The sequence below is a fragment of the Heterocephalus glaber genome, unplaced genomic scaffold, assembly GCF_053883595.1.
Source record: "Heterocephalus glaber isolate CG9 unplaced genomic scaffold, H.glaber_assembly_v1.0 deba00000768, whole genome shotgun sequence".
Classification (NCBI taxonomy): domain Eukaryota; kingdom Metazoa; phylum Chordata; class Mammalia; order Rodentia; family Bathyergidae; genus Heterocephalus; species Heterocephalus glaber.
In genome coordinates this window covers 5,824,397-5,848,760 of record NW_028258162.1, presented here as the reverse complement: position 1 = coordinate 5,848,760, position 24,364 = coordinate 5,824,397, and the positions used below count along the sequence as shown (strand labels likewise).

The 24,364-nt window shown below is 35.3% G+C and overlaps 1 protein-coding gene across 9 annotated transcripts in view; it reads right to left on the bottom strand.

The window, feature by feature from the left end:
* The window catches only part of Malrd1 (MAM and LDL receptor class A domain containing 1), a 725,534-nt gene that overhangs the window by 445,314 nt on the left and 255,856 nt on the right, over positions 1–24,364 (bottom strand). The window lies entirely within an intron of this gene.

The window sequence follows — 24,364 nt, the reverse complement described above, 5'->3', positions numbered from 1 at the left end:
ATCTCATCTTCCATAGCCTAGGAAAAATAGGGCAAATCCCATTTTTGTTCCACAGACAACTCTAAGGCTACCTCCTGGGATTCCCTGCTTAGTCTCCAAACACCCCTCAAGCTCTTTACGGAAACAGCTGCCTGTCTGCTGTACATCACCATCGTGGCCTTTGTACTCTTTGTCCATAGTCTGTAGTGGCTGGAGTACATGAACATATATTTCCCAGTGGGTCTTGATAGCAGGTTCTGGTTTAAGTTCTGCAATAAGAAGTGAAAGAGAAGCCACTTTTGCTCTTCTGATACTAGGAAGCAAGGGTGTGGTCTTTGACATGTGGGTGTGAGGTTTTGCAGCCATTTCCCTGTAACCTTTTTGAATATCCATCTGATTCTGTAGATATCTGAGGTCACAAATAGTTTCCTACCATTGTTCAATTTTCCAGTTTTTTTGAGATTTTTGGCAACTCCCTTGACATTTTATCTCCCAATCTAAAATCTTTGAGAACACTTAATTTCCTATATTTTAAATTTAAAATTTTTCTTGACTAGAATTCCTAAGATTAATTTGTTTCCTTGAACAAAGCCTGACTACTGCAAAATCATTTTTAGTGCATCTAGCCTAGATTATGAATCAGTGATCTTGATAAAGCTGAAAATGCAGATCATTTTACCTTTTTTATCAGCTACATGACATTGACTCCTATAAAACTTTGTTTAACCAGAGTCTCAAAATTTTTTTCAGGTAATCTGCTTCCAAAGAAAAATGCTGCATCTTTTTCTTCTTTTTTTATACATGTCTCTGAAAATACATGTGAGATGTATTAAATTTTTTCCAGCTGTCTGGGACCAACCATATTCTCAACTTGAAATGGATTTTAATTAGAACACTGACATATTTATAAAGAACAGAGAATAGGCAGAATTTTTTTATTAGGGACCCACTCTACAATTGTGAAACAAATGACATTGCTTAGAGCATCCTGGACCTTGTGTTCCAATGATATAAAACATATTCTTTACTTTTACAGATTTTGCTTCTTTCTAGATTGCAAAGCTAAAATCCAGTCAATAATTTCAACTAATTTTCTTACTTTCAGATTTGTCAATTGTTTCTACACAAAAGTATCAGAATAAGTATTTAATGCCCTTCTGTTCATCTTAGGATTCATAAATAACCTGCGACAGCTCCTGAGTATCCCTTTCTGTTATACTTCAATCTGATCTAATATATACTTCCAATTTTACGTCCTGATGTAATAATTATCATTTAACAATGTGGTGATATATTCTTTGATAATGAATTTATATGAATTTTCATATAGCTGACAATAACCATATAAAGTATGTACTCTTAGACTTGTTTTTTTTCTTTTCAGATGAAGAAACTGAAGCACGGAGAGTTACCATTATTACCGAAGTCCACACAGCTAATGAATGCTGGACCTCAGATTTAAATCTAGTGCTATTTTATTTCATAACTGGGACTCTATGATAGGTTAAACACCCCCTCCTCCATGTTAGACCCTAATCTTTAAAATCTAGCTGTTACTTTAAAAGGAAAAGCACACATAGATAACTTAATGTGATTACCTGAATAATCGTGAGTTAAAATGTGATGAGATGAATAGTGTTGTGATGGAGCGGTTATCCTGGAGTACCTGGGTGGCCCCCTAATGCAATCACAAGTGTGACCATAACAGAGGCAGCGGATGTCATACACATACCAAAACAGAGAAGAAAGGAGCTGGAGCAACGTGGCCACCCATTAAGGAATGTCAGTGCCACCAGAAATGAGAAGGCAAGGAGCACATTCTCTCCCCAAGACTTTGGAGGATCCCAACACTTTGATCTGGACTCCAGGGTACTGATTTATATCTTTTTTACTCTTAGATCTGGGAGAAAGGACATTTCTACTGTTTAAAGCTTCCAGGTTTGTAATAATTTGTTACAGCAGCCACAAAAGACTCGTGACATATACTAAACCTTTGTTCCATATTATCACCTATAGTCAAATCCCCTGGTTTCCATAGCAGACACAATTTGAATGGAAGTGGGTGATAACCACAAGACTGGGTTAACAGACATTACTATAGGATCCAGAGTAGAGAAATCAAACTACCTTAACCTAAAAAGAAATGAGGCACTGAAGGTTAGAAATGCTATTCTTAAATAAGCAGCCAAGTCAGAGTAGAAACAACAAAGACAATAGCAGCTGAAAGTCACCTTGAATGCTTCTGTTTGCTTACTCATACTGAAAGCAAAGGTGGTCTTGAACTCATAGCAAGGCAATCCTGCAAGATGAACGTAAGTTGTTCCTGGAGACAGAGAGACCCATGCAGCAGCAGAAAGGTAAGGCAAGTTGGATGGGGTCACTCACAACACTGACCCTGGGATGGATAATCTGAAGCAGATGTGTGCTTTAACAAAACAACAGAAAAGCAGACCTCAGGCCACACAACAGGCCGTTGTCTTTGACTGATCTTATCCAACCCTCTCACCAATAAGTGTGAGCAACAGAAAAATACCAGAATTAGGATGGAGATTTCATCATCTAGAACCAGAAGTCTCTCAGTGACAAAGGACAGTTAATTCAGAAATATTCTGGCTATTAAAAGTATTAAGTCAACTGCCAAATTATTAACAAAAGAGATTATTTTCCCATACCATTTCACCAAATTAAATTTCTTTTTTTAATTTATATATTTATTGGTACATTTTAGGTATACAACACATTCACATTTATCATTGGGTGCGTGTACATGAACATGATGTATCTTAGTTCTTATTTTTTCCCCCATTCCCTGTGTGCCCTTCACCCCTCCACCCCTGCCTATTTACAAAGACTTTGTTTCCATTTTTTTTTTCTTTTCTCATAATTTTTCCTTTCCTTCTTTCCTTTCCCCTTCCCCTCCCACCACCCCTCCACCTTTGGACCTTTTCCTATTTCAAATTATTAATTATTTGTTTTAATTATTTTAATCCTTATTTACACTTTCAGTTTCTTACACTAGAGAAACTATCCAATACTTACACATGTGTCCTATTTATTTCACTTAAGAGGGTGGCCTCAATATGCATCCATTTAGCTATAAATGTCTCTAGTTTTTTGTTCTTTATGGTTGAGTAGTAATACATTTTATTAAAAAACCACATCTTCTTTATCAAGTTTCCAGTTGATGGGTACTTGAGCTGTTTCCAAGCTTTAGTTATTACAAACTGTGCCGCTATAAACATGGGTGCACATATATCGCTGTGGTATGATTCTTTTAATTGTTTGGGGAAGATACTCAGTAGGGGAATAGCTGGGTCAAATGGAACCTCTAGCCCTAGTTCTTTGAGGTATCACCACAGTGGATTTCCACAGTGGTTACACCAGTCTGCACTCCCACCAACAATGGAGAAGGGTTCCTTTCTCTTGACACCACCGCCAGCATTTGTTATTGGTTGATTTCTTGACAGCAGCCATTCTTTGTGGGGTGAGGTGGAATCTCAGTATTGTTTTCATCTGCATCTCTCAAATGACCAGTGATGTTGAACGTTTTTTCATATATTTATTTGCTGCTTTTACTTCCTTGTCTGAGAAATGTCTGTTCATTTCAGATGCCCATTTTTGAATTGGGTCTTTGAATTTGGGGGCACTGATTTTTTTTAATTCTTTATATATTCTCAATAGTAGACCTTTGTCTGAGGTACAGCTGCTAAAATTTTTTTCCCACATTGTAGTTTGTCTATTAGCTCTGTTGGTAGTTTCTCTTGCAGTGCAGAAGCTTTTTAATAAGATGAGATACCAGTTGTTCTTTGTACTAGCTCCTGTGCTATTGAGGATTTGTTTATAAAGTCTTTTGCTATGCTAATGTCTTCAAGAGTTCTACCTAACTTATCTTCCAGCAAGTTTAGCATTTCTGTCTGACTATTTAGATCTTTAATCCACTTCGATTTTAGTTCAGTACACGGTGATAGGTATGGGTCTAGTTTTATCTTTGGCAGGTTGAAATCCAGTATTTCCCACACCATTTATTTAATACGCTATCTTTCCTCCAATGAGGGTGGTTGGCTCCTTTGTCAAAGATGAGGTGGCTGAATATGTCTGGAATTGTTTCTGCATCTTCTAATCCATTCCACTGATCCTCTGTTATATTTCTTTGCCAGTACCATGCTGTTTTTATCACAGTAGCTTTGTAGTATAGTTTCAAGTTGGGGATTGTGATACCCCCAGCCATGTCTCTGTTGCCCAGAATTGCTTTTGCTATTCTAGGTTTCTTCTGCTTCCAAATGAATTTTTGGGTTGTTTTCTCTAGTTCTGTGAAGTATATTGTAGGAATTTCAATTGGTATTGCATTAAATCTATACAGCAGTTTTGGAAGTATGGCCATTTTCAGTATATTGGTTCTTCCTAACCAGGAACAAGGGATATCTTTCCATTTTCTTATATCCTCTGCGATCTCCTTCTTCAGAGTGCTGTGGTTTTCAGTGTAGAGGCCTTCTGCTTCCTTTGTTAGGTTGATAACTAGATATTTCATTTTTTTAGATGCTATTGTAAAAGGAATTATTTCCTGAATTTCTCTCTCAATGGGTCTGCTATTGTGTATAAGAAGGTTATTGTTTTTTGAGTGTTGACTTTGTATTCAGCTACTCTACTGAATCTGTCAATTAGGTCTAGAAGACTTTTGACTGAGTTTTTTGGGTCTTCTATGTAAAGTACCATATCATCAGCAAATAATGACAGTTTCATTTCTTCCTCTCCTATCTTTATTCCTTTTATTGCTTTCTCTTTTCTAATTGCTATGGCTAATGTTTCCAGAACTATATTGAACAGGAGTGGTGATAGTGGGCATCCTTGTATCGTTCCTGATTTTAGTGTGAAAGTTTTCAGGTTTTGACCATTTAGCATGATGGTGATTGTTGGTTTTTCATAGATAGCCTTAATCAGGTTGAGATAAAGATCTTCTATTCCAATTTTCTGTAGCGTTTTTATCATGAATGAGTGTTGGATTTTCTCAAATGCCTTTTCTGCATCTATTGAGATGATGATACAGTTTTGTCCTTGAATCTGTTAATATGGTGTATTACATTTATTGATTTACAGATGTTGAACCATCCTTGAATTCCCTGGGATAAGTCCAACTTGGTCAGGGTGTATTATCTTCTTGATGACACTCTGTATTCTGTTTGCCAGCATCTTGTTGAGGATTTTTGCATCTATGTTCATTAGGAAGATTGGTCTGTAGTTCTCTTTTTAGGTTGGGTCTTTCCCTGGTTTTGGAATCATAGTAACACTTGCTTCCAGGAATGAATTTGGAAGCCTTGCTTCCCTTTCAATTTCCTTGATGAGTTTAAAGAGTAATGGCAATAGTTCCTCTTTAAATGTCTTGTAGAATTCAGCAGTGAAGCTATCAGGACCTAGGCTTTTCTTTGCTGGTAAATTTTTTGTTACATTTTCAATTTCACTCATGTTTATTGGGGTGTTTAGAGTATCTATATCTTCTTCATTTAACTTTGACAATTCGTATGTATCTAGGAATCTGTCCATTTTGTCTGTGTTTTCCATTTTATTAAAGTACAGGTTCTGAAAGTAGGTATTGATGATCTTCTGGATTTCTGCTGGATCTGTTGTGGCTTCACCTTTTTTGTTCTTAATTGCATGGATCTGAGTCTTTTCTTTCCTTTTTTTGATAAGGTTGGCTAAAGGTTTATTCATTTATATTTATTTTTTCAAAAAAACCAACTCTTTGATTCATTGATTTTTTTGTATTGTTCTCTTAGTCTCCATTGCATTGATTTCTGCTTGGATCTTTATAATTTCCTTTCTTGTATGAGCTTTGGGTTTATTAAGCTCTTCTTTTTCTAGGAGCTTGAGGTTCTGCATTAGGTTGTTTAACTGAGTTCTCTCTGTTGTCCTAATATGGGCATTCACTGCTATGAATTTCCCACATAGAACTGCTTCCATTGTGTCCCACAGATTCCTGTGCGTTGAACTGGCATTGTCATTTACTTGTAGAAACTGTCTAATTTCTTTAATTTCCTCTGTCACCTATTGGTTGTTCAGGAGGGTGTTATTCAATATCCAGGTGTTTGTGGGAGTTTTGCAGTTTCTTATGTTATTGATCTCCAATTTTATTGTACTGTGGTCTGATAATACACAGGGGATAACTTCAATTCTTTTACATTTACTTAGATATGTCCTATGAGCTGGCATGTGATCTATTTTGGAGAATGACCCGTATGCAGCTGAAAAGAATGTGTATTCTGATTTTGTGGGGTGGAACACTCTGTAAACATCTATTAAGTCCATTTGTTCAATAGCTTGGTACAGTTCTAGAATTTCATTGTCAATTTTTTTCTAGATGATCTATTTGTGATAGAGGGGTGTTGAGGTCCCCCACTATAATTGTATTAGTGCTCATTTGGTTTTTCATGTTCATTAATATTTTTTTGTATAGTTGAGGAGATTTGTATTTGGTGCATATATATTTAGGATTGTCATCGCTTCCTCTTAGATTGCTCCCTTCACAAGGATGTAGTGACCATCTTTGTCTCTCTTAGTTTTGGTTTGAAATCTACTTTGTCTGAAATAAGATTGCTACTCCTGCTTTTCTCTGGGTTCCTGTGGCATGAAGAACTGTTTTCCATCCTTTTACTTTCAGTCTATGAATTTCTTTTTGAGTTAGGTGTGTTTCTTGTATACAGAATATGGCTAGTTTTGCTTCTTAATCCATTCTGCCAGTCTATTTCTTTTGATTGGTGAATTGAGGCCATTAACATTGATAGTTATAATTGAGAGATATTGACTCATCCTTGTCATGATGTTTTACTGTTGTTGGCTCTTTTATATTTCCCCCTTTCCCTTTAGGGTCTTACCTTGCGTGGTGTCTTCTCTCTGTTGGGCCTCATGGAGTTGTGACCTTCATTTTCTTTTTCTAGGATATTGCTTAAAATTATTTGGAGTGCTGGTTTGGTGTTCATGAAATTTCTCAGGTGTTCTTTGTCGTGAAAGTATCTAATTTCCCCCATTGATTTTGAAAGATAATTTTGCTGGATACAACAGTCTAGGTTGGAAATTATTTTCTTTTAGGGCTTGAAATACTTCACTCCAGGCTATCCTTGATTTGAGGGTTTGTGTTGAGAAATCTGGCGTGATTCTCACGGGCTTTCCTTTGTAGGTGATTTGTTTCTTTTCTCTAACTGCCTGTAGAATTTTGTTCTTCTGTTGGGTTTCTGGGATCTTGACTATTACATGTCTAGGTGTAGATTTGTTTTGGTCATGGCTAGTTGGAGTTCTATATGCCTCACTTATCTGTATGTCCAATTCTCTACCTCTGTCTGGGAAGTTTTCTACTATTACTTCTGTGAACAGATTTTTTATGTCAATTGTACTTTCTCGTGTTTTTTCGTGGACTCCTATCAGTCTTATGTTATTCTTCTTTGCATCATCTAGCAGCTGTTGGATTGATTTCTCATGGTCCCTTACTATCTTTAAGAAATCTGTTTTCATGGTCCTTAACCGCAATCCTGTCTTCTATATCTGATATTCTGTCTTCAGATTCTCTTAGTCTGCTCTGCATACTTTCAGTGGAGTTTTTAATCTCCTGAATATCTGTTTGAATCTGTTTCATGGATTCCATTTCTTTCTTATGTTGGGCGATCACGGCTTCCATTTCTTTCTTATGCTGGGCATTCATGGCTTCCAGCATGTTTCTGAGCTCATCTATTTTCTTATCTGTTTCTGCTCTAGAGCCTCTAATCATTTTGTTTTCTTCTTTTTTTTCTCCCATTAAGTTTACTGGTACATTTCAGGTATAAAATACCATTACATTCATCATTGGGATCTTGTACCATTACATGAGTCTCTTGGTTCTTATTTTTTTCCCCTTCCCCAGCCTTCCCTTCACCCCCTCCACCCTTCCATATTTGCAAAGACTTTGTTTCCAACTGTTTTCCTATTTTCATATTTTTTGCTTTCCCTTTTTTCCCTTCCCCTACCCCTCCCAATTCCCCTGGTCTTTTAGACCTTTTCTTCCTATTACACAATATCAGTTATACATTTTTTGAATTACAGTATTAAGATCTAGGAGACATTAACACAGATTTTACAGAATTTAAAAGGATATAGAAAGCATATCACAAAAATCATTTTTGAAATAAATTTGACAACTTCTAAGAAGTACCTTGGAAGACAAATTAATGGAACTAACTCTGGAGGAAATATAAAATTTGAATAGCACCTATTAAAGAAAGTATATTCCTAGCTTGAAAACTTACCTATATGACAACAGCAGGCTCATGTACATTTTAACTGATAAATTATAATAAACAATTAATGCATAAAAAAGAAGGAACACTTCTCCCCTCATTTTAGGAACTCAACATTGTGCTAATCCTAAAACTGGATAAAGATAATAGAAGAAAAAAGTATGAACATAGATAGAAATATGTTCAACAAAACAAAGTATCAGAAATCAGATTTGGCAGGTTGTAGAAAGTGGTTTTGTTACAGAGATGGCAGTGTTGGTTCAGCATTGGAAGATCCACCCCCAAAAGTCATCATTTAAACAGAGGAAAGGAAAAAGCCATATGATCCTGTCACTAGTTGGAGAAAAAGTATTGGACTAAATCCTACAGCTGTTCATGGTAAAAGCTATCAGGAGACTAGAAGTAGAACAGAATTTTCTCAACAGATTAAAGGCATGTACTCCATACTTCCAGCGAGAATACCTTATATGAATGGAGAAGATACAATGCTTTCTCCTTAAGGTGGGGAACAAGGGCAGATATGCTTACTTTTTATCTGTCCATTAAATTTTGAAACCTAGCCTCCACCAAAATAGTCTGGCAATAAAATGACACAACTAGGATAGGAGTGGCATGGCAGAAGGAAAACCTTTATATGTAGATAAAATGATCATCTACAGAGAAAATACTAAGAAATCTCTAGGAGCCCCTAGAACTTCTACTTGAATTTAGTAGGATTAGAAAATACAAGGTATATATAAAAATTCAGGTCTGTGTATACTTGCTATAAATGAAGAACTGGATATTGAAATTTAAAAGTTATGTAGGAGTACAAAGGACCCAGAAAAGTTAAAAACAAAAACAGTCTTGGAAGACATTTATTACCTAATTTTAAGACTTCTTCTAAAGCTACAGTAATCAAGGCAGTGTTGGTGAAAGGAAAGACATATAGATCATTGGAATAAAACAGAGAATCTAGAAATAGAACCACACATATATGGTCCACTGAGGTTTGAAAGATTATTTAACATTAGGATTTTATAGAATATAAACTCGATTCAAGAGCCAAGGAAGAGATAGTGTTTTCAGCAAATGGCACTAGAACACCTGGTATCCATATATAAAAAATTAACCTCAACCCTTTTTTTCCATACATGAAAATAACTTGAGGGGATCTATGAACCTAAATAAGAAAGCCTAAAAGTATAAAACTTTAAGAAGAAATTGTAAAGGAAAATATTTATGAATTTAGGGTAGGCAAGAACTACCTAGGATACAAAAAACATGATGTATAAAAGAAAAAAAATTGATAAATGGGATTCCCTCAAAATTTAGAACATTAAATGACATCATTAAAATGAAAAGTAGTCCTTTAACAGACCATATTTACAAAACATATAACCTATGACCAGAATATATAAAGAATTCTTATTGCTCATTAATAGACAGCCCAATTAAAATGTAGACGTAAGAAGATGATAAATAGCCAGTATAGCACAAGGAATGGCGTGCAACTCTAGAATCAGAAAAATACTAATCAGTACAAAAATAAGATTGAATTATACACTCATTAGGGAGATGAAGTTAAAAGTTTTGAAAGCCTTGTCATGACTTTTTCTTTTTGTTGGATTCTCCCCCTTTGCATTTAATTTCTTGTTACACCCAACAAATTCATTCTGCTGGGTTTCCTAGGGTTGTGTTCCTCATTGTCTTTTCCTAGGGTATTGTCTAAAATTTTTTGGAGTGCCGGTTTGGTATTCATGAAGTTCCTGAGATGCTCTTTGTCATGAAAGTATCTTATTTCTCCATCAGTTTTGAAAGATAGTTTTGCAGGGTACACCAATCTGGGTTGGAGGCTGTTTTCCTTTAGGGCTTGAAATATATCACTCCAAGGTCTTCTTGCCTTGAGGGTTTGCATTGAGAAGTCTGCTGTAATTCTGATGGGCTTTCCTTTGTACATGATTTGTTTCTTTTCTCTCACTGTTTGTAGAATTTTGTTCTTCTGTTGGATTTCTGGAATCCTAACTATTATATGCCTATGTGTAGATTTTTTTTGATTAAGGCTAGCTGGAGTCCTATATGCCTCACTTATCTGTATGTCAAGTCCTTTTCCCCTCCTTGAGAAGTTTTCTGCCATCACTTCTGTGAACAGATTTTTACGTCATCTGCACTCTCTCCTCTTTCATTGACTCCAATCAGTCTTATGTTATTCTTCTTTGCATTGTCTAGCAGCTGCTGGATTGATTTCTTGTGTTCCCTTACAATTTTAAAGCAATTTTTCTTTTCCTCCTCACTAATTGCAATCTTTTCTTCTATATGTGAAATTCTATCCTCACATTGGTTCATTCTGCTGTGCAGGCTTTCCATGGAGTGTTTAATCTCTTGGAAAACTGTTTGCATCTGTTTTATGGATTCCATTTGTTTCCTATGTTGGGATTCCATCATGTTCCTCAGATCCTCCATTTTTTTTATCTGTGTCCTCTCTAGATTAATCATGTCTTGCACTATGAGCAAAATCTTTGCTGTTATCTGAGTAATTATTTCTGATTTCATTTTTCCCAGATCCTCTGTTGTTGCCAGTTCAGAGAGTCCAGGTGGTTGAGTATAAGATTGTTTCATCTTGTTTCCCTTTGGGGTTGCTGTAGGTGATTGAGAAGTCTGTTTCCGAGACTTGTTTACATGTCTTCTCATTTCCATGGGAGGGGTTGCTTCTGGTGCCCACAGGGCTCACCTTCTCTGCTCTAGGAGCTTGGGATGGCAGCAGGAGAGCTTCCTTCCATGTTCTGGGACCAGGTCAGCTTCTCTGCCCTTGGAGCTTGGGATGGCAGTAGGGGAGCTTCCTTCTGGGTGCTGGGACCTGCTCACCTTCTCTGCCCTAGGAGCCTGAAATTATTTTAGTATTACTTTATAGATGAACACCTGAGAAGTTTTTTTTATAGCTCACAGATTGTGATGGGAGTAGGTAATAAATTTCAATGCTGATTTCGTGTCAAATTTCGTCAATCCAGTTTCATTCAGGAAAATAACCTGGGACAGATCCTGCTCTAGACCCTCTAATCATGTCTTTCACTCTGCTCACCATCTCTGTAGTTATCTGGGAGATTATTTCTGCTTTGAATTTTTCTAGAGCTTCATGCATCTGCTTTGTTACTTCCTGTGCTATCAGTTCAGGGTGTCCAGGTGGTTGATTATCAGACTTTTCCACCTCATTTCCCCCAGAATTTCCCTTTTGTGGCATGGAAGCCTGTGTTTGTGCCTTACTTAAATGTCTTCCCATTTTTGTTTTTGGTACTGTCCTTGGTTTAATTCCTGGGTTGATATTTCAAAATTGCTTAATGTAGCTATCTTTGTTGCTTGTGTTTAAAACCCTTGTGGAATGATGGCTTTTCAGAGGTGTCTTCCAGATATAGCTTGCATTTAGGTTTTGAGACTCTAGTGACTCTGAGGCTATTTTATTTTCCTTATACCAGGAAGGAAAACTGATTAGATCAATCACAACACATTAGCCCAAATGATACAATCAATAATACTATAGCATTAAGCACAGCTTAGAAAATGACAATTTGTGGTAGTTATTAATCTATCACATTTAACTATGTGAATTAAATTAAAACCAAGGACCAATCCAACATAAGTTTATAATGAATAAACTCTTCAATATAGCATCTTTCCCCTTCAGGGTGCAGAGTTAGAAGGAGTTGGGGAGGGAGGGACAGGTAGAAAGATCAGGAAAGATTAGCGGTGAGGCCAGAAAACACAGGAAGATCACACAAACTCTAAGAAATTGTTAAAGGCAAGAGGAAAAAGGAGAATGAAAGAACAAAGATGTGAACAGAATCATCTAACAGCAACAGGGATGCTAGATACCATATTTACTTTCCTTTAAAACTAATGAATATCAAGAGAAGGAAAAGAGAAGAAAAGAAAAATAAAGGAGAAATCCAAATTCAGTGCAGAAAGGAACAAATGGGGAGATGAAGAGCAATGTGGGACAGTGAGAGAATGAGAGAATAAGAGAGAGAGAGAGACAGAGAGAAAAAAGATAACAAAAAGAAAAGTAAAAATTTGAAAAGAGTAGAAAAAAGTAAAAATGAAGAATTAAAAATAAGAGAAAAAAAATGTTTTCTCTTTTGCAAATAGCAAAAAATGAAAATGATGGCCCTCCTTCTGGGTATGTCTCTGCTGTCACAGTAGGCAACATAGGCATCCGTGTGCATATACGAGTCAGTGAGTCTCAGCAAGCAGGCAGCAGACCTGAGACTCAGGCAGATTTCTGACTGCTAGTCCCAAGTTGAGCTCCCTGTCCTCCTGCAGGGTTGAACTCTGCAAAATTCTACTGCAGGTTCCAGTTGCCCTTCCCCTGAAGATAGTGAAGGTTTTGATGAGAGGTAATGGTCCCACGTGATGATCCCTCCAACTCACCAAGTATGGTGGTCTGGTGTGCCTTTACTGTAGAGATTCTCTTTACTTTTCTGCTGAGCTTGTTTTCATCGAGGAGCCTGAGAAGCCCTCTTTCTGTTACTAACTTCTGCTCTATCTGGTGACGCTCAGGACAAGGGCCTTTATAATCCCCTGTGCGCCTCTGTAGTGTGGAAAGAGATAGCAGAAGAGCCAAGAGGCCAGAGGCGGTGGGGGGGGGGGGGTCCTTGCAGGCGCCTGTGCCTGGGACCTCACCATGGCGTGGGCGGGGCCCGGGACAGAGCCTGAGAGCTTCACACTGCTTGGCTCACTCACTTGTGCTGGTCACGCCAAGCCTCAGCAAATTAAATTTCCAGATGAATCAGAGCTATAATTACAAAACATCAAGGCTATTAAAGTACAATAAACAGTGAAGATGAATTTTATATGTACTTGCAGTGAAGAAAGCCTTTGTAAGTGCAACAAAAGATAAATCATAAGGAATAAAGTTGGCAAACGTAGATGTATATGCATTAAGGATTTTGAGACATATGAAAATAGGATAAACTTTAATAAAAGGCCATTATAAGTTGGGAAAAATCTTTGCAATATTTATAATAGATAAAAATTATATCTGCCTTAAAAGATCTTATAAATAAATTTTTTAAAAAAAGAAAACAAACACTACAAACTTCAAACAGGAAACAAACATAAACCCAAACACAGTTGGACAAGGCACAAAGAAAAAGCAGGTAAGTCTCATTATTACCTAGAAATTTTAAAATGTACAATTGGATGTTATTTAATGTATGAAATTATAAAATATGAAAAATATTTAAATACTCAGCACTGGCAAGCACAAAGAAAAATAGACATTGCCATATACCAAGAGAAAAAATGGCACCATTTTGTACAATTATTTAGACCTAAAAAGTCTTAAAAATATTAATTGTAATTAACATAAACATTTTACTCATCATCAAAATCAACTCATAAATCACATATTATAAGCTGAATGAGTGAATGATGGTACACTCATTTAATGAATATTATTGGCCCATTAAATAGTAGCGATTTTGGAGATTATATATGCATAAAATTAAAAGCAGAATAGAATACAACATTACAAATTATTAAAAATATAATATACACTGCTTATATCATGGTGGTAGGATTATGACTGATATGAATGTTTTTCTGTCTTATCTAGGTTTAAATATTTTTCAAGAAGGAAGATTAATCTCTCTTTTTGTGATAAATGAAAAAGGAATTGTAGCAATACAAAAGCTAAGAAATTGCTAATGGAATGATCATACGGTTTTTGCCCAGGCTATTTAATTTATATAATAAAATCCAAAGACAGAGAATTCTTTCACTCCTTCTTAAAGACAAACACACAAGCAAGCATGTGGAACTCATAGGTTGTTACTCAAGGGATCTACTCCTTCAGCAGGCACCACTTTCTACTGAGTGTGCCCCGCTCACCCACATACATGGTGGTTCCATGTTTGAGCTTTCTGTTCTCACAGAGCTAGGGGTCAGGAAACACATACCTAGCATCAGCATGAACTGTGTGCTGAGTCATGACTACTCTTGAGTCTTCATGCTACAGACCACTGATCTGACTCACTGGACTATCTGTACACCTCACTACGTCACAAGATCATGTTGATATAAAATTATTCATATGTGCTCTAGTATGTCCACATTTCCGAGCCCTTGTCTCAATAAAGGGAGTTAAATTAAATCTAATTTAACTTTACTTAAGGAAATGTGTTTCCCCTCCAAATTTTCTACAACTATAATAATTCTGCACATGAGTCAAACTACATTTACTTAATTTTAATGTGGCTAAAGGAAAAGACCTTTTGTAAAGAATTTGTATATGTTTTAATAAATATAAATTTGTCTAAATACATCAGTTAAGAGGTAGAGATTGGTAGTGCCAGAGTGAAAAAGCTCATTAGAATTATATGCTATTTATAAGAAAATCCTTTCAAATTCAAAAGTGTAAGTAATTTGAGACTAAGGTGATGGAAAAGGACATACCATGCAACCATTAATTCTAATAAGCAAAAGTAGGTATATTAACGTCCAGTAAGTAGACTTCCATACAAAGAAAATTACTACAGAAAAGAGGGACAAATGATACTGCATGATGACAAAAAGATCAATGCACCAGGAAGATGTAACAATCCTAAGTATCTGCATATTAAACAACTGACTCAAAACAAATGAAGCAAAAAATTGTAAGGCTGAAAGGTGCATAGACAAATCCACAAGTATACGTGAAGATTTCAATACCTCCACTTCTCTTTTTAACATTAATTTTATTGGTACATTTTAGATATACATAATGACAATCATCATGGGTAATTTGTACCTGTACATGATATATCTTAATTCTCTTTTTTCCCATTCTCTTACCTTCCCTTCAAACCCCTACCCCCTCCTTCTTTACAAAAGCTTTGTTTTCATTTTGTCCTTCTATTCTCCTTTATTTTTATTTTCCCTCCCTTCCTTTTCATCTTGCCTCCCCAAGTTCCCCTTCCTATTTGAAGTTTTATTATTTCAAAATATCTATTATATGTACTGATCCTTACTTACGCTTTTAGTTTCTCACACAAAAGAAATAATGCAATATTTAAACATGTGTGTTTAAAGAGTATGGACTCAAGGTGCATCCATTTACCTAGAATATCTCAAGATTATCCTTCTTCATAGCAGAACAGTACTCCATTGTATAAAAAAACCCCACATCTTCCTTCCTTATTCCATTCATGGGTCAATAGGCAGTTGAGCTGTTTCCAAGATTTACTTATAAACTGTGCCACTATAAACATGGCTGTGCATATATCGCTGTGGTATGTTGTTTTTTAACTCTTTTGTGAAGATACCAAGAAGGAGGAATAGGGCCAGGGATTTAGCTAAGTGGTTCCACTGTCTGCCTTGCAAGCGGAAAGTCCAGAGTTCGATCCCCAGTACCAAAAAAAGAAAAAAGAAAAAAGAAGGAGGAGGAATACCCGAGTGAAATGGGACCTTTAGTTTTAGATTTAAAGGACTCTCCACACTGATTCCACAGTGGTTGCACCAGTCTACACTCCCACCAGTAGTGGAGAAGGGTTCCTTTCTCCCCACAGCCCGTCCAGCATTTGTTATTGGTTGATTTCTTGATAATACCCATTTTTTTGAGTGAGGTGGAATTTCAGGGTTGTTTTCATTCATATCACTCAAGGGACCAATGACACTGAATATTTTTTTCAAATATTTATTTGCTGTTTCTACTTGTTCATCTGAGAATGACTATTCATTTCAGATGCCTATGTTTGGACTGGGGTTTTTCATTTGGGGGGTGACTTTTTGAGTTCTTTATTCTAGATAGTAGTCCTTTGTCTGAGGAACAGCTGGCAAAAAGTTTTTCCCACTCTATTTGTTGTCTCTTCATGCTGTCAGTTGGCTTCATTTGCTGTGCAAAAGCCTTTTAATAAGATCAGATCCCAGTTGTTGATTCCTTTCAGTATTTTCCATGTGAAAGTCTTTGCCTATACCTATGTCTTCATGACTTCTACCTATTCTCTCTTCCAGCAGATTTAGTGTTTCTGTTTTAATATTTAGATCTTTGATCCATCCTGATTTTAATTTAGTGCAAGGTGAGAGATATGGGTCTAGTTTTAGTCTTATGATTGTGGAAAGCCAGTTTTTCCAGCACCATTTATTAAAGAGGCTTTCTTTCTTCCAGTGAAGGTGTTTGGCCCCTTTGTCAAAGATAGGGTGGTTGAGTGTTTGGACTTGTTTCTGTATCTTCTTCTAGTCTGTTCCATAGGCTTCTGGGGTTTTTGTTTTGTTTTGTTGTCGGTACCATGCTGTTTTTATCACAGTAGCTTTGTAGTATAACTTCAAGTGAGGGATTGTGAGAACCCCCCCCCAGTCTTGCCTTTGTTGTCTAGAAATTCTTTTGCTATTCTAGGTCTCTTCTGGTTCCAAATGAATTTTAGGATTGTTTTCTCTAATTCTGTGAGGTATGTTATTGGTACTTTGATCAGGATTGCATTAAATCTGTATAACAATTTTGGAAGTATGGCCATTTTCACCATACTGGTTCTTCCCTTTCAATTTTGTGATATCCTCTTCGATCTGGTTTTTCAGAGTACTGTAGTTTTCAATGTAAAGGTCTTTTACTTCCTTCGTTACATTGATTCCTAAGTATTTTATTTTTTTATGTTACTGTAAAAGGTGTGATTTCCCTAATTTCTCAGTGAATTTGTTATTTGTGTATAGCTATGCTATTGATTTTTGAGTGTTGACTTTGTATCCAGCTACACTACTGAATTTGCTTATTAAATCTAGAAATCTTTTTGTGGAATTTTTGTGATCTCCTATGTAGAGTACCATGTCATCCAAATAATGATAATTTAACTTTTCCCTTTCCTATCTTTATCCTTTTTATTTATCTTGTCTACTTGCTCTGGCTAATATTTCCAGAACTATCTTGAATAAGAGTGGTGACAGTGGATAATCTTGTACTGCTCTTGATTTTAGAGTGAAAGCATTCAGTTTTTGACCATTAAGTATGATGTTGGCTTTTGGTTTGTCACAGATGGCTTTCATCAGATTGAGATAAAGGCCTTCTATTCCAATTTTCTGTAGGTTTTATTTTTTTTTTATCAAGAATAGATGTTGAGCCAAACTTTTGAACAAATGGATATAGTAGATGTCTACAGAGTGTTCCACCCCACAAAATCAGTATACACATTCTTCTCAGTTGCATACAAGACATTCTTCAAAATAGATCACCTAGTAGTTCTCAGAACAAGCTTAAGTAAATGCAAAGGAATTGAAATTGTCCCTTGCATATTATCAGACCATAGTGTAATGAAATTGGAAATTAATGGCAAAAGAAACCACAAAAACTTCATAAACACATAGTAAATAACACCCTCCTGAACAACCAGTGACAGAAATTAAAGAAGAAATTAGATAGTTTCTACAATTAAATAATAATTCCAATACAACATATCAGAACTTATGGGATGCAGTGAAAGCAGTGCTACAAGGGAAATTTATAGCAGTGCATTCCCATATCAGAAAAGCAGAGAGTGCTCAAATAACCTAATGTTGAACCTCAAGCTTCTAGATAAAGAAGAGCAAATCAAGTCCAAAGTTCACATGAGGGAAGAAATTAATGCAATTAAGACTAAGAAAACAATAAAAAGAGTCAATGAATTGAAGAGTTGATTCATTGAAAGATTAAACAAAAATTGACACACTCTTAGCCAACCTATCCAAAAAAGGAAAGACTCAAATCCATGCAATTAAGAATAAAAAGGGTGAAATCACAACAGATCCTGCATGCATCTAGAAGATACCTACTTCAAGAAGCTATACTCTAATAAGATGGAAAACAGAAGAAATGGACAGATTCCTAGATACATATGAATTTCTAAAGCTGAATCAACATGATATAAAAATTCTAAATAACCCAATAATTGTGAATGAAGTTGGAGAGGTAATTAAAGACCTACCAACAAAGAAAACCCCATATGCTAATGGATTCACTGCTGAATTCTATAGAAAATTCAGAGAAGATCTAATGCCTCTACTCCTCAAACTCTTTAATGCAACTGTAAGGGAAGCACTACTCCCAAAACTCTTTCCTACAAGCAAGGATTACCCTGATACCAAAACGAGAAAAGGGTCCAGTCAATAAAGAGAACTATAGGTGAATCTCTCTAATGAACACAGATGCAAAAATTCTCAATGAGATACTGGCAAGTAGAATACAGCAAATCATCAATAAGATCATACAGCATGACCATGCAGGATTCATCCCAGGTATGCTGGGATGGTTCAACATACGCAAATCAATAAATGCAATACACCATATTAACAGAGCCAAGGACAAAAACCACATGATCCTCTCAATATGTGTAGAAAGAGCTTTAAATGTTGTACATAATGACAATACTTTTAAAATTTTTAATGCAGTTGTATCTGTGATAAAAAAGTTATTCCTTTTCAATGCTCAAATGTCTGTGATCTTTGGTAACATATCATAAAGTCTTACATCCTATTGTAAGTATTTTCTTAAAGCCTTACTTTCTATAGCAAGTATGAGACCTAACCATCCTCTACATAGAAGTGTTATATTAGCTATGGTATAGACTCTTAAATCCATGTATTTTTCAAGCCACTGTACTTAATTTTTAAAACCTGTTCATCAAGCTAAAAGACCTTTGAATAAAATTAAAACTTGTAATTTAATTCACTTACACAAGAGAAATTGTTAATACTCATGAAAATGTAAAGAATGGGTTAACTCCAGTATAGTCTAAAATAATGGCATTTTTGTTGTGTTTTAGAGGTACATTGATGCTTTCTATTCAGTTCCATAATAATTCTGCCAGAATACCACTTGGGAACAAGTATTAAAACAGTTGAAAGAAAATGACTACAGTTAATTTAGATTTTCACTGTGTTCACTTTTACTTTTATTGCAGCAAAACTGCTTCTAAGAGCCATTATTTAAGCATTATTTTAAATTTGGATCCATGAGAAATTGTGTCAGGGGAAGACTAAGGCATCTAAATTGGTCTACAAAATATAGGCTTATCTCCTTATCAAAAAAAGGTCTGAGGAGACAATAACTTTCGTAGAATATACAAGAGACTAAAACTTTATAAACTGTTATTGTTACAGAGAAGAAAATACTGTTATTTTCCATTTACTGAAGCTTTTATCTGTACTTGTAGACAAAAATAAATAATGATATACAGTTATGTGACACAGACATAGTTTGCATTATTTATGGGTCTTTTAGTATATAATAATGTAAAATTTGTGATGTAAATAGGAATATACAAGTAAGTGCATGTGAAACGGTGGATACATGACTCACTGCCAACTGAAAAATAATGATCAGTGTCATTAAATAAAAAGAAAAATCTAAGGCAACTATATTTTTCAAGTAAACAACGTGTATAAGAAATTGTGGTCTCATTTGCTCCATAATGTTGAATGAGATGGCTCATAACCAAATAGTTTCTAAACAATTTGTAATCAAGACCTAAAATCCAAAGTATTTAAAAATACCTATCACTTGCAGATAATCAATGAGATTGTTATGTTTGTTTTGGTTGCAATACAACTGAGAGACTCATTTTGATCTAAATTAAAGAAGAAAATTGCAGGCAAAATGTTTGAAAAAAAACATGGTTGGCATTATACAATGAGTAAGTCACACTAAAAAGTACCTTGAAATTAATGCTGTAAGGCTGATTCATGTGAAGCATTTTCTCCCAAACTATTTCTCAATTTTATATTACTTTATAATACACAGATTTGATTTGATTTTTAAATGAAATTACCCTAGAGCAATTTTTGCTCCTTTTAAAACATTTTCTTATGAAAAGTTAGTCTCTATAATTATAGAAAAATTAATCTACTCTGATCAAAATTGGAATTGGGAGGTGAGAAAACTACTTTCTTCTAGCAATGCCTTCCTAATCTTCAGATTTAGGTTCTATAACCACCTAGAAATGGTAGTACAAATGGAAACTCCCAACTCTGTCTCCATAAATTTTGACCAAAGTGTTTCAGAATCAGCATTTAAATACTGTGTGTATATTGTATAAATTTTCAATGGTCCTTGATCCACACTTTGAGAAGTTCCCCCCAAATTTTCTATGAGCAGATTAAAAACCATTCATATAGAATATGCATAGGTTACCTACTAAACATCACTGTATATAAATAAGGAAGTGGGAAGAACTTGATTTTGCCTAAGCAGATGAGTTCATGCTTCTAACACACCATATTTAACCACATGATGGGCATTTGGGGAAATAAAATGGATTTCAGGACCAGGCACTTAAAACTTTGCTTTCTTTGGGCTTCTGGCTCTAAAACTAAATAATCTGGGTCTCACAAAGGCTTTTCCTATGATACACAAATGATGAGAAAGTTAAGGATGCCTGGCTGGGAACCGATATACCTTCTGTACTAACACTGCCTGAACTAAGAGACTTAGCCAACTGAACTGCTTGTGTAAGTGAGAGGCCAAGACTGAGATCACACGAAATCATGAAGTGAGAAGAATCATTATACCTCCCCTAATCTAAGTCTTCTAAGCATATTTACATCTGAATGAATTATAAGTCTTAGAAGACAAGCAATACAAATATCTGGATGAAATACTAACACTGTTGCCAACTTCCTTAGAACAGTAGTCCTTGGAGCATGAATGCATTTAGATTCGTTTTGTTGTTATTGTTGATTTTTACTATATTATGGTTCCTTTCCCAAAAAGAATGCAAAATTTCTCCAAAATCTTTGGAGGACAAATTGCAACTTAAAATATTTCCACCAAACGTATTTCATTTAATTATTTCATTAGATTATAGTTAAGAAAACTCTTTATTTCTATAAATCTTAGTTACCATCTTAGGAAAACATTATGCCAGGAACTCTCAGTTGTCCCTGTGGAGTAGGACAAGGAGAGAATCCACTCACCAGCTTTGGGCTGCATATACCTAAACTTAAAAGAAAAGATTCCTTTTCTAATTTATCTAAATGTATGGAATGAACCAATATGAAATGGTAATACTCTCCTTCAAACAAACATGTAAAAATAAAGATGCAATAATAATTTTATGTCACAGAGTTCACTTCAGATATTTAAAGTCTAGTCCACTAAAATGTTCAGAAAGTAGAATGTCACTTAGAAATTCACTATATTTAGTTTATTTCATGTCATTTTCACAAAGAAAAATACACTGTTTAGGAGTTTGCATAAAATCCAAAAATGTGGTGGAAATTTCCCCACATAGTCCTACACCACCATGACTTTTCTAGACTTTTCATTGCTTCATTAAGTGCTTAAAGTGGTAGAATATTCTAAAATATATTAATGTGCTTTTCTCTTATACTTGCTTATAAATGATCTTTCCCATACAAAGCCAAAAGCAATTGTTGGCTGAGGGAGAACTGAAAGAGTAGAATGTGAACAGACAGAAATAATTGGCATAAATTCCTTTTGATTTACAAAAATGGTGCTGAGAACTATTTCAGAAACAATGAATTTTAAATCTCACTATAAATTTCTTGGACCAGACACCAGAGAGAGAAAAGCATTTTCCAAATTAAGAAAGCTTCTCCTTAAATATGAAAAACAAAATTTGAAAAACTGAGCATGCAGTTTTACTGTAAGTCACAAATTGAAATATATGGTACACGAGTACTATTTTACCAAATACCAAACCTTGCCAGGGGGGAGAAGGGAGGGGAGAGAGAAAGAGAGAGGAAGAAAGGAGGAGATGTACGCTGAGGAGCTAAATCTTTTTCCATGATTTACTTTGATGTAGAGAACATCTGTGAAAAATTATACATTAGGCCGGGGATTTAGCCCAGTGGTTCCGTCGCCTGCCTTCCAAGCACAAGGACCCGAGTTCGATACCCAGTACCAAAAAAAAAAAAAAAAAATTATACATCAATTGGTTTGTGCTCATAACCTATAGTATAACGCATAACTATATTAATCCTAATCAGGAGCTAATTCATTTAATAAGTATTGAGACCTATCATATACCAGATGTCTAAAAATAAAGCAACAAATTGAGAAATGATAGTCCCTGGGGTTCCTTGGAATTTTCAGTCGGTAGCAGGTGGTGGGGTGAAGGAAGATACAAACAAGCTACTGCCTTGTACAATATGTAGAAATAGTTCCATTTACTCTTTATCACTTATTTATGAAAATCTATTCTGGTCTCCTTTTCTTTATGTTAATAGAGATTATTAATGAGCTGTGATGTAGTTTATTCTCATAAACCAGAGAAACTTTTGAAAATACCCTTTGTTTTTTTGAGAGTCCAAACCAACGCAAAGAAAACTTGTATATGGAAATTTCAAAAGATGACTTAGCAACGGACAACACTTTATATAAGGGATAAGAAAATAAGTGAAAAAGAAGCTAGGGAAAGATGGGTACATGAAAGATAAAGGTTGGGCAATCAAAAAAGGAAAATACATTCATTTTGAAAATACTATTAGGATTTTTATGACATCGTATAAAGTTTTTAAATTCATAATACAGTCTTTCTCCATGCTCTTGTAAAGAATATCTTTCTTCTGAAGTCAAATAATACTTCTACCTGTATAATAATTTCTGATCCTGTCAGAGTCCCTAATACAAACTAGATGGAATGAAACACAAACTTTCCCTCCCTCTCTCTCTCTCTCCCATAGCTATAGTTTATATGATGATATAATTTTTAAGACCAGAAAGTTTTTTTCTAAATACATCATATAAAGAAGAAAATATTAGGAAAAGAAAATTTTGACTACCTTGAATTGGAAAGTATGAATATTTTTTAAGTCACCGTAGAGACATCTAATAAAATGGAGATTTTATCATCTGACAGTGAAGACTTCCACATAAGGCCACTTGTCACATATATGGACCTGCAGGTAACTTTTAAGAGCCTTACTTAAACATTAATGGAGACTCAAGGGTCACCAAATAAATGAGAAAAATCTCTAATATACAACAGCAACGCTCACATGAATGATACAATGTTGCATAGAAAAACAGAGTATGGAGAGTAAATGCCTTAACCACGAAAGAAGATGCCACAGTATTTAGGAATCTAAGAATTCAGCACCATATAGTTAAAGGGATGGTCCAGGAAAACTGCTGTTTAACACAGTAGAGCAGAACCTAAAATGACAAGTGGGCTAAGTTCTTCAGATGAAGCCTTCCAGAAAACGAGGTAATGGGGAAATGAGTTACCCCATGCAGTGGGACAGATGTAGAGTATCTTTGATATTATTAAAAAAATTAAGTCTATTAAACATAAGTAAAGGTTGAAACAATTATTAACTTTAAGGGAAACAAATATGAACAATCATCTAATACATGGCTCAGAAATAGAAAAGGAAATCAGACTAGCAATAAGTTAAAAAAAATGACACGAAATTGTGCATGAGTACATTGGAAAGATGGGTGGGAATGAACAGGAGGTTGAGGAGGACTGTAGAGGTTCCATTCCCCATAAAAAGAAATCAATAATGTCTAAAGTTTTGACCTGCAGCATGGCTGTATGTCTTACAAATATGGACCTATGATCAGACCCTAATAAAACTTAGAAAATTATAGATGAATAATTTATCCAATCTTAGGACATACTAAGGTATCTCCAGGGAATTAGGTTAGAGCTGCAAGAAAACGACACCATTTGTCATTCTACGACTGTCAAGTGTTTTGTTAAGACTATGTGCATGTGATCACTGTGACAAAAATTAATTTGTAGAGTAAGATACATAGAACTGAAATCAATAAATAGCAGAGTCAACCATAAATATAGAAAACACGACTTCAAAGCTATGAAATATTCATGCATGTGCAAAAGTGAGAGAGTTAAAACAAAAGAATTACCAGTCAATACAATACAGAAAATAGTTACATTTCACACCCAGTTTGTCCTAGTTTAGTCCACCCTGCCGTGTTGCTCTTCCTGCACAAACCCAGTGAAGATTCTTTCCACTTAGGCTCCATTCACAGAGAGGCCTCCCATCGCTCACGAACCCCTTCTTCCTTTCCATTTTTCTTTAGACAACTCAATCCCACCTGTGATGCTTTGGATTTACTGGCTCATTGTCATGTCCCTAGCTGAGCAATGATCACCTGTTTCATTACCTGGTGCATCTCCACAAGGAAATAGTGTTTCTCACACAGTACGCACTACATTTTTTGGTCC